Raw genomic sequence first — 22120 nt, forward strand, 5'->3', positions numbered from 1 at the left:
CACACAGGCAGTGAGTCTAGGAGACAAAACCTGGGTTCTGAGGTCGGAGGCTGGAGACAGGGGCACGGGAGGCCAGGGTGTGTTTGCCTGCTGTTCTTGGACATTCAGCTCGGATGCCTGTGCCCCTGCCCTGGGACCCCAGTAGCAGGGTCTTCATTCTGCCCTCAGTGGGGACAGGCTGTTTCCCAGATCATATCCAAGGGGACCAGGCACTGGGCAGGACAGAGCTCATTTCCCCTCTGTGTCAGGATCCTTAGCAGAGGTCAGGGAGCCCTGCTAATTAATAGGCTGCTCTGGGATCCTCTCAAATTTGCTTCCAAAATGAATATTTGGAAGGGCATGGGCTAGATCACAAGAAGTTGGCCCTGGTATGAGGCATAAGCTGCTCCCTCTATCTTCATAAAGCTCTTCTTATTTATGACAGAAGACCCAGGTTTGGGAGTCAGAATCTGGGCCTCCAAAGATGCCTATTTGGGAACAGCCTTGTAATCTGTGGGAATAGCTTCTCACACTTTCCAGACCACTTTGGAAACAACTCCACTGTTACCTGTATTGTGGTTCTTTGCTTGCTCCAAATACACAGCTTTGATTCTCTGGCCTCCCTTATAATTCTGGTTTCTTGACTCCAGGTGCTGGCAAGCTTTGGCTCTGGCCCTGGTTCTGCATCCTTTCCACACCCTGGACAAGCTCTGTCCTTATGGTTTGGACATTCCTTCTCCCTCTCCCTCTAGATCCCCTGCTTAGGGCAGATCTACTGGGTTGGAGGGAGAAAAACACCTAAGGATAGCACACTGAGAACACCTCCTTCTGCCCCTGTCTTCCTGCTTACACCAGGTCTTGAGGATTTGGATTTCACTTTAGTTTTCCCGTTATGGTTACAACTTTAATTGTAAAGAAATACGTTTGGGAGATCTACCCACATAGTCCTGGCAATGAAATGACCACTTAGGATGGGCTTAGACATTACATTTGGGGTTTTACTTAGACTTGGCCTCCTACAAAGACCAGGCTCAGCAGCTGTGAGGGGTTTGTGTGTTATTAAGATGGATAAAGCTAGGGATGCAGGAATTCTCATATCTCAGCATGTAGAGTTCCTAAGGGAACCTGTACGCGCAAGACAACTCTCTGCAAACATTCATTCATCAAACAAATGTTTATTGAACACTTGTTATATGTCAAGCACGGTTCTAGGTGCTGGGATACAGTAGTGAACAAAAGGGATAAAAACTCTTGCCCCCATGGAGCTTATATGTGGTGGGAGTGGGGATAGGACACAGGGTGGTGGGCAGCCAGAGGACCAGGGAGGAAGGCGAGGTGCACAGTTTGTATAACCCCAGAGGCAGACCGCGCATTCCAGTCACACGGCTCAGCTGCAGTGTCATTTGGAACGTTGGCTTTTGTTTTCTCATCTGGGATTATTTATAATCACAGCAGCCAGCACTGAATATGTATTATATGCCAGGTAGTGTGCATTTTCTTGGGGGAGTATTATCACTCCCATTTTGCAGATGAAGAATCCGAGGCACAGCAAGGTTACATACTATTCCCAATGTTACACAGCTAGAACATCTATCTGACTCTAAAGATGTGCTCTGAAACACTGCCCGCTGCTGCCTCCAGCAGTTTCTAAATGGGAGTGCTGGAGAAATGCCTACCCAGGAAAATAGAGGCAACGCCAAGCAGAGGGGTGCATAAAACTGGTTTTACACAGCGTTCAGAGTCCTGTTTAACTTGTTCTTTTCTGTATCAAGGCTACCAGAAAAAGACTATAACACAACTAGAAGAAATCTCTTACAGAAGCAGCTGGTGACAGTAGCCAGTTGCTAGGTGTTGCTAGGGCAACTTAGCTGGGAGTCTGGTTGTGAAGTAATTAAGCAGGGCATATAAATTACCTTAGCTAGTTTCCCCCAGAATAGACAGTTTCCTGCATTAAAGGAGGCGACAAGTTCCCTTTTCTCCTAAAGACGAAATGTATAAGAAACCTTTTGAAGATGCATAGAGACATGTCATGGTAGGGGTGCTGAGATCCTTTTCGTGTCCCATAGACCAGCTGGAGCTGGTCAGGATGAGACAAGGGTGTGTGAAGGTGGATGTGGGCAGATACCAGCAAGGGCAGAGCATGACTGGGGCTAACAGTGGGTTGGAAGTCAGGGCAGGAGCCAGAAGCCAGGGCCAGAGCTGATGGAAACCAGGGAAGAATGGGCAAAATAGCAGGGAAAAAACAAAATCCCAAACCACCCACGCCAAGTATGAGGCATCGCTTGAATTTACAATGTGATGGAACGAACTAATTGCACAGGGTGAGACAGGGATTCCAAGCTTGTGATATCAACCCTTCTACTCCTGGTCTGAACAGCATCATTTATTGAGTAAGGCACCAGGCCCTATATCAAGAGGCTACATAGATTCAATCTAATCCCATTTAAGGTAGACAATAGTATGCTCCCATTTGACAGAGGAGGAACTCAAGTTTTAGTTACTTATCTTATCCAAAGCCAATTAGCTGGTCAACAGTGGATTCTGGAATCAAACCTGTTTCTATCTACCTCCAAACTGAAGACCTCAACTGCTCTGCTAATTTGTAGTTACTCCACCCATGGGGGTTTCCATGTTCAGCTTGCTTTGAAAGCACCGAGGGACCTTGACACTGCCTGCTGTGGCCCGAGTTGGCTCAGGACCTGGTCTGGGCCAGGGTCTGCATCAGTGAGCACTAGTATGCCAGCTGCAGGCTTCTGGGGGGAAGACTGGTGTACAAGGAGTTAGGCAGGGCCAAGAGCATGCACACAGCTGATGAAAGAGGCTGCAGAATGCAGTGAGGTCTGTGAGAAGGTGACATCGCTTGGAGGCAGCATGGAGGAAAGAGGAAGTGAGTAATGAGTGGCCTGCGGTACGCTCTTGACATTTTCCTTCAATTTCTCTTTGTCCTTTTCCAGCAAGTTGTGCAGTTCCCAGAGAGCTGGCTGGCTTGTGGAAGGCCCGAGTAAGCTTCTTATCCCCTCCCTTCGCAGTGACTTTGGAGTTTTGCTGTGGCGGCTGTAGTAATTTTGGCCTTTGAAAATTAGGGAGAAGAGGTTTTTTGTTTTTTGTTTTTTGTTTTTTTCCCGTAAATATGGTGGTAAGAATCAACAGAAGTCATAGTGTGTACTAGTTATCTGTTGTTGTATGGATCACCCCAAATTTAGCAGCTTAAAACAACAAGCATTAGGAGCACTGGGTGGCTCAGTTGGTTAAGCGTCTGACTTCGGCTCAGGTCATGACCTCACGGTTTGTGGGTTCGAGCCCCGCATCGGGCTCTATGCTGACAGCTCAGAACCTGGAGCCTGCCTTGGATTGTGTGCCTCCCAACTCTCTCCGCTCCTCCCAACTCACTCTCTCTCTCAAAAATGAATAAACATTTAAAAAATTAAAAAAAACCCAACAAACATTATATCATACAGTTTCTGAGAGTCAGGAATACAGGAGCTGCTTAGCTGGGCAGTTCTGGCTTAGGGTCTCTAATGAGGTTCCAGTCATGATGGTGGCTAGGCTGTGGTCTCATCTGAAGGCTTGTCTGGGGCTGGGGATCCCCTTCCAAGATGGTTCATCCCCATAGCTCTTGGCAGGAGGCCTCAATTATTCTCTATGGGTCTATATGGCTGACCTCTTGCAATGGCAACTGGTTTTCTCCAGAGTGAGTGACTGGAGAGAGAGAGAGAGAGAGAGATGCATTTTTTTTTTTACCTAGTCTCAGAAGTTATACACATCAATTCTGCTATATTCTCTTGGAATTGAATCACTAAATACAGAGAAAGGAGAATTCATCTACACCTGTTGAGTGAAAGAGTATAAAAAAATTGGGGACAAATTTTTGGAAACCACCACACAGCATAAACAAAGACCTGGGTGAAAAAAGTTACATGGCCAAATATAGAGCCTGGGAGTGGACAAAGATCCTTCAGGGATGGCTGCTGGTGCTAAGCAACACACTTGTGTTCTGAACACAGGGGAGGGTGTGCTTGTGTTAGTCTCTGATGGCTGCTACCATCCAGATGACAATGATTCATTCCATTTTCTCTTTGTCTGGAGAAAAAATCTCATTCTATGCAAGCCAAGCTGTTTATGGATCTTTCTATCTATTCACCCATTCATATGGGACCCAGGGCATGATAACAGCTATTCAAACTGCGGAATGTTAATTAGATGGAAAAATGTACACATCAGCTATCTTCATTTCAACTGAGAAATCTGGCTGAGGTACATAATTTGCTTCAATGTCATCTGTGTCAGGATTTTGAAAGGGTGGCAATATATCACTGTGTTAGACAAAAGCGTGGGATAAAAGGAGAAGGAACTATTCATGGCAACATGGGTTTCAGGATATTAATAAGTACAAATATTTGCTTTTCTATGGGAGCATTAAACTTCCCTTCATATATCTTGGTTCTCGTGCCCAAAGTTATTTGCTTTTTACTACTGATATTGAAGTAGAATATTAGCTCATCTTTTGGTTATGAAATGTAGTTTTTACAATGGGCAAGTGCAACAAACAATCTCAGGGCTGACTGGGTGCCTCCTCTGCGGGCTGTGATTCAGAAAATCTATAACAAAGAGTGATGGAAAGCCAAGTATGATATTAAACAGTTGGCAGAGGGAGAGTTCCTCATTGTCTCCATTTTGAACCTACCTCTTTCCCTTTCTTCTTTCCTGTCTTCCTCAATGGTAGAATAGACGGCCCTACTGAGACACGTGCTTGCTGACCCTTTATTCTTAGCATGGCGAGCCATTGGTTGTGCCCTCGTGCACCCTGATCCTAAGGCAGAGTCAGTGGTGACTTGGCATATAGCTGACACTTTTCATATGGAAGATGACATTGCCAAGAAGGTCAGAATTGTTTCCCAAGTAGAGGAGGTGATACAGGCTCTCTGTGGCTGGACAGGAGAGCTGTCCCCAAATTTCTGGTGACTTATGGTGAACAGGACGTGCTCAGGGAGGGCATATCTCATATGACCAAACTGTGCTATGTAGATTCTTCTCCACCTTTTAGAGAGGGGCAGAACTTTAATTACCTACTTCAACTACATTCTCTTTCCTTCAGGTTGCTCCCCTGCCCCTTGTACTTTTGGTCTCTGTCCATCATGCTGGAAACTTCTCAGACGAGCCTGGTGATCCCTGCATATCTTTGCACCGAGGAGTGGGGTTCTAAAAAGCTATCATTGGTGCTTGTCAACTGGGAACTCATCTGTAGGGTAATCTAGTGGTGCCACTTGTTGGGGAAAACTCCAGTGTAACTTTTAAAAATCCTTCCCCTTGAACCAGCTAGATTCTTCTTATCGGCCCTTTCACTCTCCTGCCTGGAAAAAAGGCCTGGATGCTGATGTTCTGGGAGCCCAGTTCAGGAAGCAAGACGAGAACCTGAACATTCTGTCTGTTGTGGTCACTTCATTCAACATGGTACCCTGGCCTTCATCTGGTTCTGTTGTCCCTCAGTCCAGACACCATCTGTGTTGTCCTCTCTAAAGAATAAACCTCTAGTCCTCTCTGGACAGGGAGGGCAGTCACCTGGGGGCATAGAGTTGGGGGAAGGGAACTTAGGTTCAAATCGCTTCTTAAATAATTTGCAACAAATCTAACTTTTACCCTCCTTTACCCTCAACCCCATTGGTATCATTGCTGCTAAATTTTGTGCCTTTTATTTTTGTGTTAATTCTCAGCTCTCTCCATGTCAGTTTTAGGATCCAGTCTCCTTGGCCTTGCCAGGTGAGTGACTTTTCCTCCAGTTGCTCACTGTTTCCCCAAGTTCTGTGTTGTGGTCTCTTCTCTTCTCTGTTTCCTGTCTTTGTGGTTCTTGTTTCTCACAAGGCCTCTGGCCCTGTGTCGTGGACCAGGCTCTCTCATGGCCACCTTCCCTCTTTTCACTGACTATGTTCTCCAGTGTCACCGCAATGAGGTCGGGGCCAGGCCAGACCACATTTAACTTCTCTGCATAGGAGATTTCGCTCCATCACAGCATGACTGTCCATAGAAGTGATCAAGAGCCCTTCTGGGTACAAAAGCCAGGTCAGAGATTAAACAGAGGAAGAGACAACTTCTGTCAGGGGATTGAGGGAGGCCACCTTGAAGGAGGTGGCATTTGACTCAGGTGCTGAGCGGCTCATTCACACTTCAGCTCAACTGAATTCAAATTCACATGTTCTGTATATGAGCAGGCATTGGGTTAGGGTAGGAGGTTAGTGTAGCAGAGAGGGGGCCAGATGGCATCTGGATTTGAATCCTGGATCCTCAACTACTGACTGTAATCTACATAGATTCTATGATCTTCACCTTCCTCTTGTATACATTGGAGTTAATAATAGTATAGTTCTCTGAAGTTGTTGGGCGAATTAATTAAATGCAAATCTGCATAGAAAGTAATTAGGGACCCACAGTGCAGTATGAATAGGTAGGTAGTGGCTAGGTATCTAAAAGGCCTGGATTTGAGCTCTGGCTCTGCCACTTAGTAGCCGTGTGAACTTGGGTAAGTGATGTAGCTTTCCTGTGCCTCACTTTACTCATCTGTACGCTGGGGATTATGTATTGTGAGGATTCAATGACATAATGTGTATTAAAAACTTAACATAGCACCTGGGACATAGACAAGAGTAATATTTGGTATGAGGAGTGTAAAACATCAGGAACACAACCCCTGAACCAGACTGCTGCGTGCAGACCCATGTCTGCCCCTCGGGGCCAGGTGTCCTTGGTGAAATCCCTTAACCGTCCTTTGCCTCAGTTTCCCCAACTGTAAAATAGACATAATAGTAGCCCACTGTGTAGGATGGTTGTGAGGATAAAAACGGTTAAAGTACGTAATACAATTAGTACCTATAAATGCTGGCTCATTACCGCTGTACCGGATTCAGCTGTTTTCCATTCCTTTGCTTTTTCCCTAGTGCCTTCCACCCACGGAAGGTTCTGTCCCCAGTGTGCCTCATAGGGCACACGGCTAGGATATCCTGGGGACATGAACTGAACCCAGGCTTGCCTGGCTTCAAAGTCTCAGCCCCTCAACTTCTCACAGTCCCATCCATCCTCTGGTGGGAAAGCCGAGGAGGAGTGACTCCTGCAGCCTGCTTGGAGGAGGAGGCCGTTCAGCCAGGTGTTGTTGCTTATACTCTGCTCTTCCTGCACTTGGATCAGGAGGAGGCCTTGGAGGCACCTGCTTCTGCCAGAGGCAGGGGCTGCCGGCCCTTCCTGAGGTGCTGGGAAGGGAAGCTGGGCTCTTCCATGGCTGTTGCCCAGCAGGTCCCGGCTGTGACAGGTGTGTAGCTCAGAGCCCAGACTGATGGCAGTGAGGACGGGAGGCTGCAGTCATCACTCAGTGGCCTGATAATTGGATATTTCTATAATGACAAATTACAGCTGTTTCTCTTGTCATCGGTGTAAAACATTTCCGAAGCAGTGATTTCCCAGGAGGGGCTGTGGTTGTTATCCAGTTAAGACTATGGAAACGCCTGGCGTAGGGGACGCGGAGCGTGGCTGAGTGGAGCTGTGTTTCCGCACCGCCAGCCTCTGGGTGTTTGGCTCTGGCGATGTGTGCAGAGAGATCAGTCTCCTGTCATAATATTATCACTGTTAATTCCACGCAAGTGTCACGTTGAGATGGGCTTGGAGGCTTGCAATTTGTTATCTGGCTCCAACCTGTACTGTTTTTTAATTTCACCAAAGGATATTGTAAAACATGAACACTAATGAAAAGTTCAGTCTTTCTTAGCTTGAAAATGCTTATAACATTCAAAGTGAGAATAATCTTGGAAATTTGTTCTCGGGCCACTGGCCTATTACCTGAGCCATGAGGTTCAGATAGGGTTAGAAGCCTCCAAAATGTCTGTTTTGGCCTCCAGAAAGTCAAATCTCTGCTGTTTCCCCAAACCTAATTCTCTGACAGAAGTTCTGGAAGATAGGCTGAAACCGTCCTTGTCCTGGGGCTTCTAGGTGCTCCACAAATGGAAGATAAGCCCATGGGGAGAAAGAGTATTGTGTCATTTAACTTTTCTGAGTCTTTAACTTTTTTCCCTCATGTGTAAAGTAGAGTTATCATGAGGATTTATGAATTAATGCATGCATAGCAGCTAGAACAGTGCTTGGCATACGGTATAGGCTACGTGTAAGTGTTAGCTACAAAGAGAGCTCTCAGACTTGGGGCTCTTGCTGGCCTGAGAAACATCATGGAGATAAAATTGCAAACCTCTCCAAAGGGCCAAATCATCCTCATCTTTTATTTTTTCCAGGGAAGATCTTTCTTCATTCTCTGTCCTGGCAGCCTCTGCCTTTCTTCTTTTATTCTTCCTTCCTTTTTCCCTCTCTCCCTTCCCTCCTTCCTTCCCTCCTCCCTTCCTTCCTTCCTTCCTTCCTTCCTTCCTTCCTTCCTTCCTTCCTTCCTTCCTTCCCTTCATCCAGCCCTGCCTTTCTTTTTTTTCTTCTTCCCTCCTTCCTTCCTACCTCCCTTCCCTCCTTCCTTCCTTCTTTCCTTCCCTCCCTCTTCCTCCCTCCCTCCCTCCCTCCCTTCCTTCCCTCCTTTCTTCTTCTCTCCTTCTCCTTATTTTATTTTTTTGTTAACCCTCTATAGCACCTACCAGGTGCCAGGCACTTCTCTAAGGCCTTTACATATATTAGTTCATTAATCTTAATCGCTCCATGAGGTACAATGATTAGCCCCATTTTACAGATGAGGAAACTGAGGCACAAAAGTTAAGAGACTTGTCTGAGCTTACACAGCTAGTAAATGGCCAAGTCAGGATTTGGGCCCAGGAAGTGTGGCTCCCAGTCTCTGCTCTTAGCCACTGTGATGTTTCTTGTTTGCATGCAGTACAGGGTCCCAGTCAGAGTCTTTCTCAGAACCCAAGGGCCCATGTAGAACTTCTTGGTCACTGATACCAGCGTGGACTGAACCTGAATACTCGGTGACCCCAGACTGAACACCGAGCTCCAGATTCCCGTTTTCCCATTCAGGGGTCTGCGCTCTAGTCAGGCTATGGACCCAGCTCCAGACTTGTACTTCCTTAGCTTCCTCCATCACCATCCTTAGTCCTTCCCATTGCTGAGACCCAACACAACCTGCAGCTGGATGCCCCCTCAGGACACCCTTGGGATACCTTGTAGCCCCCCCCCCCCCCCAAACACCAGGACACTTGCCAGAGGCCACATAACCAGTAACTAGTTAAGTTTGGATTCAAAACGACATCCATCCACCATTCTCCATAGATCCCCGGCCCCTTATCTCCAGTGGTCTACACTCAATCGTCAGAACTCCAAGATCAAGCAGAGCAGCTGCCTATTCTTCCTGGGCAACGCAAAGTAAGACCAGGACCCCCAGGCTGTGCTCCAGCCTCGCCTCCATCCTTGGGGCACCCCCCTTCTCCTGGCATGAAATGGAAGAGAAGCAGAGTGCACACTGGCTGTCCAGGTAAGCCCAGCTGTCTGAGCTGCAGCTCATTAGACTTGGGCTAATTTGTTATTAATTCCTGAGGAGCACAGAACAATCCAACAGGATGCAAAAATCAATGGTCAAGGAAAAGATAAAGCAAACTTCTGAGCAGAATGTGAGTGAGGAGAGTGGTTTTAAAAAGGCCTCGACAAACTATTTGAGGCACAGCCTGTAAAGTAGAGAATAAATGACTTTTTTTTACATTGCTTCATATTTTTTGTTCCAAGTTGGAAAGAGGAGAGAGGTAATGGGCTAGGGTGAGGGGCCTAGCTGGCCTCACAATGCTGAGATAATTATTGCTCAGTTCAAGCCCAAGCGATTTTTTACTTTTCAGAGGCGCAGAGAGCAATTGGGAGCTGAAATGGGTTTCAAAGTGATGGAGTGAACAATAAAGTTCAATTAGCAGTAATGGCATTGGCTGGGAAAAGCATCAACCCAGAACACAGTCAGTGCCTTCCTCCTTTCTCCTTTGTGCCCAGCAAAGAGGAGATAGGCTGAGCCAGAGGGAGAGCGGGAGCCCTGCTGAGGGGTGGGATGGGGTAGGAGAGGCCCTGGGCACATGGCCTCTCTGTGGGAGGGCCACACTGCAAACCTGACTCCAGACTGCCAAGTTCAATGCCAAGACACATGGAGCCATTCCTAAGATAGTGCCACAGCCCGCCTCTGACAGAACAGGCTGGGCTGGAATTGCTGTCCTGAAGTTCCTGCCAGGGGCCCAAGTAAATTAAAAAGGGCTGCCTGGGAGCGTGGGGGCCTCAGAGCAAGTTTACGGAGAATTTATAGCAGCCTATCAGGCCTTCCTGACCTGCCTAGCTACCTCCTTCACCTCTTTGGCCTAATTTCTGTTGTTATTCCCTTCCTCACTCTGATGCAAGCATGCTGGCCTTCTCGCTGTTTCTCTAACACGGTGGGCACCCTCTGTTTAGAGCCTTTGCTGTATTTCTTTTGTCCCAATTGTTCCTCACCCAGATCTCTCTATGGCTTGAAATCTTACCTCCCTAAAGTCTTTACCATCAAAAACACCTCCTCACTGCAACCTGTTCTAATCTCCTTATTTAAAATGAAAACTAACCCCAGTCTACTTTTTCTTTTCTTTCAAAGCACCTAGCACTTTCTAAAAATACATATAACTTATTTGCTTATCATGTATTTGTGCCATTGCCCAGCTTCCCTCCACTACAACGTTAGCTCCATTAGGGCAGGGGTTATCTCTTTTTCTCAGTGACATATTCTGACCTTCCAGAAAAGTGACTGACACAAAAAAGGCACTTGATAAATGTTGGCTGAATGAATGAGGTGGACCCAGCTTCAGAGGCCAGACATTTCAACCTGCTTCTTCACAGGTGGAAGCCTGAGATCCAGGGTGAGGGTGTGACTCACTCAAGGCCAGTCAGCAAATGAACAGCAGAGCTGGGATGAGATGCATGTCTTTGAATCCCCAGCCAGTGTTCTTTGTTCTTTCTCTGATTGGGTGGAGGGCAGAGAGAACCCCTTCCAGTGTCTACTGGGGGCCAAGCACACGGCGTATCTGGGCCTCACTCGATCTTTACCTGCATCCCAGCCCAGTGACCTGCTAGGCTCCTTTCTTCTCCTCACTGTCCTCTTAGCCTTTCTTATTACTGCCTCTGGGACATTCTGCCTGACGTTCCAGACTAACCCTCCCCCCTTGCTTCTCCTAAGGCTCTCAGCACATCCCCATCCTTATACTCAGGAAACATACTGAAATCACCTGGCTTGTCTTCTCTGCTTGGATGGGTGTTGCTGCTTGAGGACAGATCGCGTTGGGTTCGCTGCTGTTTCCCCAGGGTCTGGAATCATGGAAGGCATTGAAAAATATTTGATGCATGAACAATGAAATTATTTTAGTTATCTGTGCCTCACTTACTTCACCAATAAAGGAGGGCCAGTAGCATTTACTTTGCGGGGCTGTTGACAGGACTCTATGTGGCATGTAATAGGTATTCAGTTACCAGTCTTGCATCAGTCCTGCGTGGTGGGTTGTTCTGTTCTTTTAGGCGATGATTGGTCAGGTACGGCTACAAGTGGGACACAGGAGAGGCACGAGAAAACAAAATTCACTACACGCACAGATCCTTGATAGGGGGTCACTGTGTGCCACATGGTCACAGGGCGAGTGCTAGCTTTGGGTCAGGTGGGGAAGATGGGGATGAGGAGAAAGCCTTAGGCCAGAGCCTTTATTGGGGTTTCCATGGCAGAGACAAGTTGGGCAGAGAAAACAGTTTATGACTGGTTAGTTTGAATCTTTTGGGCAGGCTCTAAGCTATAGGGTGGTCCCTAGTTGCCTGGCCCCTGGCCCTTGGATGGTTAAAGCAGAGGAATATTGCCTCCTGGGGTGTAAGGGCAGGCAAGATAGAGGAGCTGAGGCTGTCGGGATTGCTTAGTTTGCACGTCAAAGCTGTGCTCCCAGCTGAGTTCTTTGTTATCTCTAAGAATCAGATTGTCCTGAGGGGCAGTGTCTCCCTGGTCAGAAAAGTTTATGATGTCAGAACATCATACTATATAGAAAACAGGAACAACAACAACAAATGCACACTGTACAGATATTACTGTCCCTGTTTTACAGTGGGGAGCCAGGGTCTTTTCAAGGTCAAGTGACTTGTTTAAGGCCATATTCTTGGTAAGTGTCCATCTGATGCCCAAACTTGAGCTCCTCCTACGATGCCTCACCCATGACAGGCAAGGGTGGCTTATCTGCTCCTCTGGCTTTACCACTATGCAGCAGCAATTTTCTGGTTAGTTTGGGATCAAATGCCTGCCACTGAGAAACCTAGAGAAAGTGTGTAGGCCTTGGCTTACACATGTAGTAAGCTCGGTTGCTTCCACCAGCCCCGCCCCATCCTGGAAGCTTCTCTGCCTCTCTTGCAGGCCTGGTCATAGCTTGGTCGCCACTTAGAGAATTCCCCCCAGAGCTCTTGCCTGCCCTCAGAATTCCTGGGAGAGCCTCCTATTTAATTCTGCATGTGCTTAAGTCCCGGGAGCCCGGCTGGCCTCCTGTGTCTATCCTCCTCGAAGCCTTTGGTGGGAGAAATCAGGAGGGAGTCAGCCTGTGTTTGCTCCCATCATCCATTAAAATGGTGAAGTACATTGATTAACTTTGTTGTTTTTTTTCTAAATTGTGGCAAAATATACATAACATAACACTTGCCATTTTAATGATTTTTCGGTATGCCATTCAGAGGGTCTGATGTACATCCACCATATTGGGTAACCATCATCACTATCTATTTCCAGAACTGTCTCATCATGCCAAATAGAGACTCTGCCCATTCAGCAGCAACTCCCTGTATCTCCCTACCCTCAGCTCAGCTTCTGTTAACCACTGTTCTCCCTCCTGTGTCTATAGATTTGCCCCGTTTACGTACTTCATATAAGTGGAGCTATGGGATCTTTGTCCTTTTGTGACTGGCTTCTTTGACTTAGCATGGATCAGAATTTCATTTCTTTTTAGGGATGAATAATATTCCATTGTATGGACATACCATATTCTGCTTTTCCATTCATCTGTGATGGACACTTGTGCTGTTTCCGCTTCTTGGTTATTGTGAATAATGCTGCTGTAAACATTGGTGCACAAGTATCTGAATCCTTGCTTTCAGTTCTTTTGGGTATACGCCTAGAATATCCAGTCTGAATAGATAATTCTCCAAGGAAGACATACAGATGGCCAGTAAGTACATGAAAAGATGCTCAACACCATTAGCCACTAGAGAAATGCAAATCGGAACCTCAGAGCAACACTACTTCACACCCATTCGGATGGCTATTATCCATAAAACAATAAATAACAAGTACGGGGAGGATGTGGAGAAGCTGGAGCCCTTATGTATCGCTGGTGGGAATATAACCTCCTGGTCTCTTGGGTGCAGCGTTGGGAATAGAACGAGGGTTCTGCTGTCTGTCTTCACCCTGCCTGGGGCCGCTGGGCCTGTGCAGACACTGGCCAAGGGGATGGGATTTGGGTTGATGTCTTCAGGGCTGGAGATGGAAGAGGCTACTGGGTGCCTTGGGCCTTCAGGTGAGCTAAGTCACGGTTCATAGGGGAAGAGTGAGGCTCTGGTGCCATCATCCTTGCACAGAGGCAATATCTCTAGGGCTGGAATGGTGCTGGGGGTGAGGGTGGTGATAGGGGATGAGGTCAGAGAGGAGGCAGGTTTGTGAGAAGTAAGGTCGGTTATAGCACACAACCATTATGGGCTGGCAGAGAACTGGTGGGTAGTCTACTTGGGTGGGAGAGGGCCAGGTGTCTGCTATCCTGTAGCCAGGCTTCGTGCCCTCTGCACTCATGCCTCTGTATTTCCGGGAGACTGGGCCAATCCAATGGCTCTGTCCTCACATCTTCACCCCCCATTCCACATCGGGGTGCTGATGCTTAGTAGTGGGCAGGCTTGTGTGTGCACATGTGTGCAGACCTGAGACAGGAAACGGGGTCATTGGTGTTTCATTTTCACCAGATAGAAAGTTGGTGTTGTTTTCCGGCCCAGTCTCTGAGTTCTGCTTCTTCATGGCTCAGTGAAAGGGCACTGGACTAGGAGTCAAGACAGATGAGATCTCATCTTGGGTGTACCCTTTGCTAAGTGAAAAGGGGATTTAAAGGATAAGGAGAGGCTCATACTGGAGCAGGAAGAGGCTCTCCCTCTTTCCTCTGTCAGGGGAAGGAACAGGGATCTGCTTCCTAGGTTTGTTTCTACTGAGCATCACGGTACCTACTGCACACATCATAATTTAGTCAGTACCTTAAAGGTATCAGCAAGCACCCTTTGTTTAGGAATTTGTAAAGACAACAAACAGATGAGCTAAGAAGCAAGCCCATTGTATTTCGTTTCCTCCAACAGTTAACCTAATCACAGCTGTACCTACATCAGCCACATACGATATGATACGAGGCTCCGCTTCAGGGAGGGCTGTGTGCTGTCAACCTTGACTCCCCTGGGTGACATTGATCTCTTTAGACACAAGCGATTTAAGCACCATCCAGTTCCCCTGTCCCATGCCTTGTCATGATTATGCATATTCTGCTAACCCATTTCTGCTTCCTGTGCCGGCTCATGATGTGCTCAGCTCCATGCTGGTCATTTCCTTGTTCAGAGCAGACGCATCCCCAACCCAAAGCTCTCAGGTATGGCTGCTTTGTGGGGAGGCATCAAAGTTTAGCCTTCAGATTCCTGAGGTTTCATTACTAGGTTTCTGGGTTTCTAGGTATTTCTAATCCTATGTGCTACTGCAGATATTGATGTAATAGGGAAAGAGTGGAGGTTTGTTATTCTTTGGTGGGAAGGGTAATGAAATTCAGTATCAGCTCCATGCTCACTGGGGCCCCAAAGCCAAGTACAGCAGAACAGGTGCCAGCGCGGGCTGTGGCGTCAACACAGACCCCACTTCATCTTACTGTTTTGCCGGGATGATCCCCGTTGCTCCGAGGGCCTGGGTGGACCACGTCAACTGGCTAGGGCTGGACAGGTGGATACTCTGAGACTAAGAGTGGGTGTTGGGTCCTCTGACATTAATTTAGCTTGGCCATTTTATTATTTTATTTCATATGGTGTTATTTTCTTTTATGTCATTCCATTTTATTTTACAGGCTGTGTTGTTTTTGCAAACGACCTCCTACCTGGCTCTCTGCCGTTATTCTTGAACAGCTGTAGTCCCGGGGAAGTCCCCTCTCCAGAGGTGTCTGGCAGAAAGGGGAGCATATGTCAGGGGGCTGGGGAAGCTGGCAGAAACCTCTTTTGTTCAATATTTTATTAGAGTCCATGTAGCAATGTATATAAAGTAAGTCCCATGGTGGGAAAATTTGGAATAAATTACTGCCTGCAATTTCCTGTTTGGCATTGATTTTACAGATCGGAGACTCGAAATGGGAATGGCCTGGTATTATTATGCCAACATCAGTATTGAAGGTCCCACAAATCCCTTGCAAATCCTACATTGTCAGAGCCACATGGAGCCTAAGAGACCAGTCAGTCGAACCACACATAATATGGATGAAGCTCAAAGAGCCAGGAAGGCCGGAGGCCACATGGGGAAGAAGGACATAATCTGAACGATTATATTAGTTCAGCTTTCACGTCCCGAGGCACAGATTTTAATAGGTGTGAAAGATTGTTTTAAGGCAGCCAAAGTCTGTTATTACTTACTGAGAGTCCCCATCAGAGCAGTTGGCCTGCATTTTCTCTCCATGTTGTTCCTTAATGCGTGTTTCCGGCCCTGTTTTGAGACACTTTGGATTCTTTGGTTCCTCTGGCAGGCAAAGGTAGCTTTAACAGAGAGCTGTTCTGGGAGGAAAAAGTGCCCAGGGCCTGGACAAGCCCATTCCCCAGTGGGACACTCACTTGTGTCCTCTGTGATATGGGGTTGGCAATCCCTGACCTGCCTTTGTCACAGGTAACAGATAGATGTCACAGGTAAATGGAAAGGCCTCCTTTGTCACAGCAAAGCCAGGACCTGGGCAGCTTTAGTCCCATCTAACACGGCCAGCTCACCTCTTGAAATTGTCTCCCGAAGTCTTACCATCCCCAGGCACGTCACCTCCGGCTCCTCAATGCCAGAACGTCAGCAGGAGAGGGAAGCTGCCTTTGTTATGCTTGCCAAGGGAATCTCATGCTGCCTGAGTGTCTGTGTGTTCTCCTGTGTCTGCCCACTTCCTTTCTACTCCACTGCCAGGGATTGTATTAGGTTCCCTTTTCCATACCCTATAGAGTTGTGTTTGTTTTCTACTGGTATGTAACAAGTTGCCTGAAAATGTAGTAGCTTAAAACAGCAATAATCATTTTTTTTTTTTTTTCTCTCTCTCTCATGATTTCTTGGGCGGCAGAAATTCCGGAGCGGTGTGGCTGGATGGTTCTGGCTCACAGCCTCTCACGAGGTCGTGGTCAGATGCAGTCAGGGCTGTATCCATCTGAAGGCCTCACTGGACCTGGAAGGTCTCCTCCCAAGGCGGTCCATTCACATGGCAGGCAAGTCGGTGCTGCCGATTGGCAGGGTGTCTGTGCCCCTCCACAGGGCAGCGTGAGTGTTCTCACATCATGGCAGCTGGCTTCCCTCAGAGCAAAAGGTCTGAGTCCAAGGAAGACGTTGAGAGGCTTTAAGGCCTACCTGATTTTCTGGTCACTCTGGACCAACCCTGAGGCCGTGTAAGAAGGGACCACATGGGGGCACGAATACCCGTGGGGTCATCGGAGGTTGGCTACTTCAGTCTACCTGCTGGCTCCTGATGATTCCTATATTTCCCACATGAAAATACACTCACCTCTTTCCAAGGTCCCCAAGTCTCATTACGCTGCAGCATCAACTTGAAGTCCTAGGCCTTGTCATCTAATTAGGTCCAGGTTCAGATGAGGCTCCCCAGACGAATTTCTCAAATACAGCTCTTCCTGTAGAGTTCCTCTTGATCTGTGGGCTTGTGAAATAAAGGAACACGTTACCTTCCCTCTACATAATATGCAACAGTAGGACAGGCAAAGGATAACTATTGTAGGTCCTCTTATAAAAAAAAAATGAGAGGGGAAAATGGGAGATACACTGGGATCCTTAGCAAGTCAGAAATTCTGCTGGGCGCATGGGTCTTTTCTGGATTAGAACTCAGCACGACTGCTTGGGGATGGTTCTCGATGGCTCCTGGCTCTACCCTCTGGGCTCAGAGGCAGCAGCCCTCCAAGCCAGGCTCTCTTTTCCATAAGAAATGGTAGTTGTTTGCAGCTAAGTCTTTTCCTCAGTCTGCTTTCTTACAGGAGGTTGGAGGGCCAAAGACCTATTATCATTTTGCACTGCCTCTCTACCTTTTAGTCTAAACAGGCAGTGTTTCAGACAATGTAGTCATTTTACAATCATTGTGAGCTTTCTGTGAATCTTACGGGCACTTACTCCTTAGATAAAAGTCACAACCACACATATCAATGAGACTAGCCTCTTTCTACCGTGAGTTTTCTGGAAGGCTGCTGTGGGACACCACACTTAAGATTACCAGAAGCCCTATTGTTTATTGGTAAGGATCTATGAGGGACTTTTTTTTTTTCCAGTTTGAATCACCACCTTAAATATTTCCAAGTTCTTAATAAAGGGTTTTATATTGCTTCACTCAGGTTCATCTTTATACCACATTTTCCTGATATTTTCCTAGATTTGATCCTTGCCTGGAGGCCACTTAAAATTTTAGTATCATTTCTGTCTGGAGAGCTTAGGAGTAAGACATTTTTATTTTCAAACCCAGCAAGTCCTGGCTCCTTTGTTCTCAGTGGTTCTTTCTTTAACATGTCTTCTCTCTTTTCACGTTTTATTATAAGCAACCCGAAGTCAGATGGCATGTCTGACATTCTTCCTGGAAATTTTCTTTGCTGCATCATCCAATTCATACAGTACACTTCCTATTTTCCATTTTGTCACAGCAGACAGTGTTGCTACGATTTCCCTGGCTATATGTTATGGGCTGAATGGTTATGTCCCTCAAAGTTTATATATCGAAGCCCTAACCTCCGATGTGACTGCATTTGGAGACAGCGTTTGTGAGGAGGTGATAAAGGTAATGAGGTCATAAGAGTGGGGCCCTAATTTGTAGGGCTGGCTCTGTCTCTTTGCCATGTGAGGACACAGTGAGAAGGTGGCCATCTGCGAGCCAGGAGGAGAGCTCTCACCAGGAATTGAATTGGCTGGCCCCTTGATCTTGGACTTCCAGCCTTCAGAATTGTGAGAAATAAATTTTCATTGTATAAACCACCCAGTCTGTGGTATTTTGTCCCGGCAGCCTGAGCAGTGTAACGCACTATCTAACAAAGATCCCTTTCCCTCCATCTTGCAACATGATCTTCCTTACTTTCCTTTAAGCCCTTGTAGGTGGCCTCCTTGAAGAACATCAGATTCCACAGTTTCTTCCATACGCTTCCAACTTCTGTCCTCAAAGCGACTGCTGTGTTTTTAGTTTTTTGTTACAGCATCACCTCCCCCACCCCTCCCCACTTACAGGTACCGAAATCTGTATTAGTTATTGGTTGATGCTAACATAGATTCAACACTCCAAAACTTATTGGCTACAGGAATAATAGTCACTTGTCATCTCTCATAGTTTCAGTAGCAGCTTGGTTGAGTGGTTCTGGCTCAGGTTCTCATGTGAAGTTGCAGTCAGATGGTGTCTGGGCATCTTAAAGGCTTCTGGACTCCTGTGTGTAAGTCCTAGGCAAAGAAGACTTGAACAGCTGGTGGGGGGGGGGGATGGGACAGCCAAGTCTCCTTGGGCATCTTTCTCTGTGTGGTCTCTCCTCATGATTTCTCCAGCATGGCACCATCAGGGCAGCCAGACTTTTACATGGTGGCAATAAGGGCTCCCAAGACATGTGTTCCAAGAGAGAGCCAGGCGGAAGCTGATTGCTTTTTATGACCTAGTCTCTGAAGTCACATGGCATCATTTCCGCTGTGCCCCACTGGGGAGAGTAGCCATGAGTGCAGACCAGATTCAGTGGGACGGACATAGATCCCACCTCTTGGTGGGAGGAATGAAACTCACTTTGTAGCAAGAACATGTGGGATGGATGGATGGATAGACAGATAGATAATAGTCATTTTTGGAAAATACAATCTAACATAATATAATCCAGTACACAGGGGGTCTTTTATGAATGCTTGTTGCTCATTTAGTTGTTTTTTTGACCTTGTGGCTACATCCTCCTCCTCCTCCTCATAACGAGAATAGTAAAAGTAGTAACGGTAATAACAAATACAATGACCATTTATGAAGCACTTACTTCTCTGTGAAGCACCTCTTTCAAAATTTCCTTTTTGATTGAAGCACAATATTTATGCAGTAAAGTTTACAAAGCTTGAGTGTATAGCTCAGTGAATATTTATACATGTTTATAGACATGCACGCAAACCTGGAACCAGGTATGGAAGATTTCCAACACACCACAAGCCTCCCTTACATCCTCCACAGTCAATGCCCCTGCTGCCCTCAGGTAAACACTCTTCTGATTCTTGTCACCATGGATTAGTGCCAGAGTCCAGCTCCAGCAGGTCCAGGGGTTCCCGAAGGATGAACGGCATCGGCGAAAGTAACAAATGGACCCAGACAACAGCAGTGTGTTAGACTGGCTACTTTATTGTGGCGAGCGTGGCATTATATTTGTTAGCAAATTCCTTATAGCGTGCACCATCTATGTTTTCTGGCTTTACCTAATTCTAAAAATGTCCCTTTGTGTAATCACCCATTAAGGAACAACATAGTTATTTTCTTGTAACGTTCCCTCCTGCCCTTTCAAGGTCATCTAGCTCTCAACACTTCAAGTGGAACGTTTCCAGGGACATGACTTCTTAATTGTTCCTTTGAACCATTTTCGGTACAAGGAACAAAAGTATTCGCTTTGGTCTGGGGTGCCGGGAGGGAACCAAGAGGGCCCTGGGAACCCACGCCTTATGCGCTCCCAGAGAGACAACGTATGAGAGACAACGTATACCTACGAACTAATGAACTATTCTGTACCTTAACCCACCAGGCCTAGATATGCTCTGGAATGCCTCCTGGGGGCCAAGTGGGCCTAGGGTTTGGAGTAACTTGTATCCATAGATACATTCCTTTGTTGCCGAGTGGGGATTTTGAACCCATTTGTCCCCCTCCTTGGCTGGGAAATATATAGGGCTATCCTTCCTTTATGTAGAGGAGTCTTTATAGGGAGTGGCAAGGGCTGGATGTAGGGCCGCATAATTTCCCTGCGGAATCTTCTTTCTTTCCCCAATGGTTCTTTTCCTGGGGGGGGGGGGTCTGTCACGGGCAATTCCCCAACCGACAAATCCCCAGGTCCTTTCATTGGTAGGGGAGCTGCCCTGACCAACGCTAAGGCCACATTACATAAAAGCAGGAGTACAAGAAGCTTCACTGTCAGCGGGCCACCATGCAGTCCCGATGCATCCACCGCCTGGGCCCTGTCATCAGGCTGGCTGAATAGCTTGGCTTCCGTCAGATTAGTTTAACCTATTCTTGAACTTCACATAAATCCTAGTGCATGGACTCTTTTTTTTTGTCTAGCTTTTCTACAATGTGAAGCCGTCCATACACATCATTCACTTAATTCTCAGAACAATCTTAGGAGGTATTCAAGAATTCACATGCTGGTCATATGCTGGCCATGTGTGCTTTGTTTAGCATGCACTATCTTTTTAATATATTTTGAGTTTGACTACTTTTTAGCATTGGAAGTTTAATGTGAGCACGTGTTATTTTATACCCAGGACAAGTCATTTATTTTCCTTTCCTGGTACCTGTAGGCATTGCGTTTGCAAACTCCGAGAGGAGAATTACTGTCTCCAGCTGCTGAGAGGCTAGTGGTTCCCCAAGGGGTTAAAAAACGTGTGTAAAATCTCACACCAAGTTGATGGCAGTAGTGGATTTGAAGTCAGGCCTGTCTTCCTCCAGCATTCCCATGCTAGGATCAGCGAGGACAAGTTTGTCCCCAAATGCTATTGATTCTGATTCTGAAATGCCCTTGTCTGCAGCCTCACCATCTCTGCCTGAGCCCGTGGGCAGGGCTGGGCCATTGCGACCAGCCTCAGCCCGACCCCTGCCCTCTCTGATGCTCACCAAAAGGGTCTCCAAACTCACCCAGTCCTTTCAGTCCCAAGCACATCTGTGTTCCTTGCTTCCGCATCTTTGTCATGCTGGATCCTTCTGCCTGGAAGGATCACCCCTACTTGGTCATCCGTCTGTCAAAGCTCAGCCAAAGATGCTACCTCCTCCTGGCTGCTTGCACCTCCCCTGGCCAATCAGATGCTGCTCCTCTTCTCAGTACACCAAGACTCAGTTTTTAAAATTGCAATGCAATTACCAAACGATGGGTCAGATTGACCTGGAGTAATTTTTAGAAACGTGATAAAAATATCAGTCCCATAAAAGGTTAAAAAGGAACCCAACTTCATTTATTTGATCTCTGCTAAACACATCACTAACTTTTTATTGATTCTTAAGAAAGGGAGATGAGAGGAGTCTGAGCTTACCCCCACTGGGTGCCAAATGAACTAGCGGTTGGAAGTTTATTACTTCCAGATATCCCACTTGCTTTCCAGATACCCCATTGGGTTTCAATTCCATTGCAGCAACACTTGCTGAGCAGCCCTGGGCTCGACCATACAGGCTGGGTGTCAGGGAGGGATGAAAAGGGAGGCTGCATACCTGGCTGGAATGAGTCAGGGGCCTGGCTGAGGGCTGCCCATGGAGACGACGGCAGGGTGAAGTGCATCTGGGTATACCACTAGAGTTCAGGGTCTCTGATCCAGCCCTATCGCTTCTCTTTGTGAGACCTTGGGCCAGTTGTTAACTTCTCGGGGCTTTAGCTTCCTTACCTGGAAAATGCATATTTCATGTAACTTTATGAGTTTCTGGACCCGGGGCAAATATTATCGTCCTTAATGGGATTTTGCTTTTCCCCATGTTTTGAAGTTTGAGATGCAAAATTATATTTTCTTCTAGCACTGTCCAGGCAATAAAATAATGGAAGCTACCTTTTACTGGACACTTACCATGTGCCAGCCAGGATGTAATGTGCTTGGTAGGCCTATCACACACATTACATCCTTTATTCCCACTCCAATCACAGCCATCTCCTTGGGACAGATGAGGACAGAAAAACTCAGAGAGGCAAAGTGACTTGCTTGGTATCACATGGTTGGTGAGTTACTGAA

At 46.9% G+C, this 22120-nt stretch overlaps 1 long non-coding RNA gene across 2 annotated transcripts; it reads right to left on the reverse strand.

Annotated features, from left to right (window-relative positions):
* Positions 1 to 1138: 1138 nt before the first annotated feature.
* Positions 1139 to 18787, reverse strand: LOC109491997. Of its 2 annotated transcripts, XR_006586367.1 has the most exons (6): positions 18270 to 18787; positions 16710 to 16859; positions 11328 to 11478; positions 11172 to 11250; positions 3436 to 3678; positions 1139 to 3049 (listed from the first exon to the last, which is right to left on the reverse strand). It is a non-coding gene; the product is annotated as an uncharacterized LOC109491997 (long non-coding RNA). The 2 variants fall into 2 exon arrangements; XR_002145683.3 differs by lacking the exons at positions 1139 to 3049; positions 3436 to 3678 and adding an exon at positions 3715 to 6019.
* Between the last annotated feature and the right edge of the window lie 3333 nt (positions 18788 to 22120).

The sequence above is a fragment of the Felis catus genome, chromosome D1 (genome assembly GCF_018350175.1).
Source record: "Felis catus isolate Fca126 chromosome D1, F.catus_Fca126_mat1.0, whole genome shotgun sequence".
NCBI classification, from domain to species: domain Eukaryota; kingdom Metazoa; phylum Chordata; class Mammalia; order Carnivora; family Felidae; genus Felis; species Felis catus.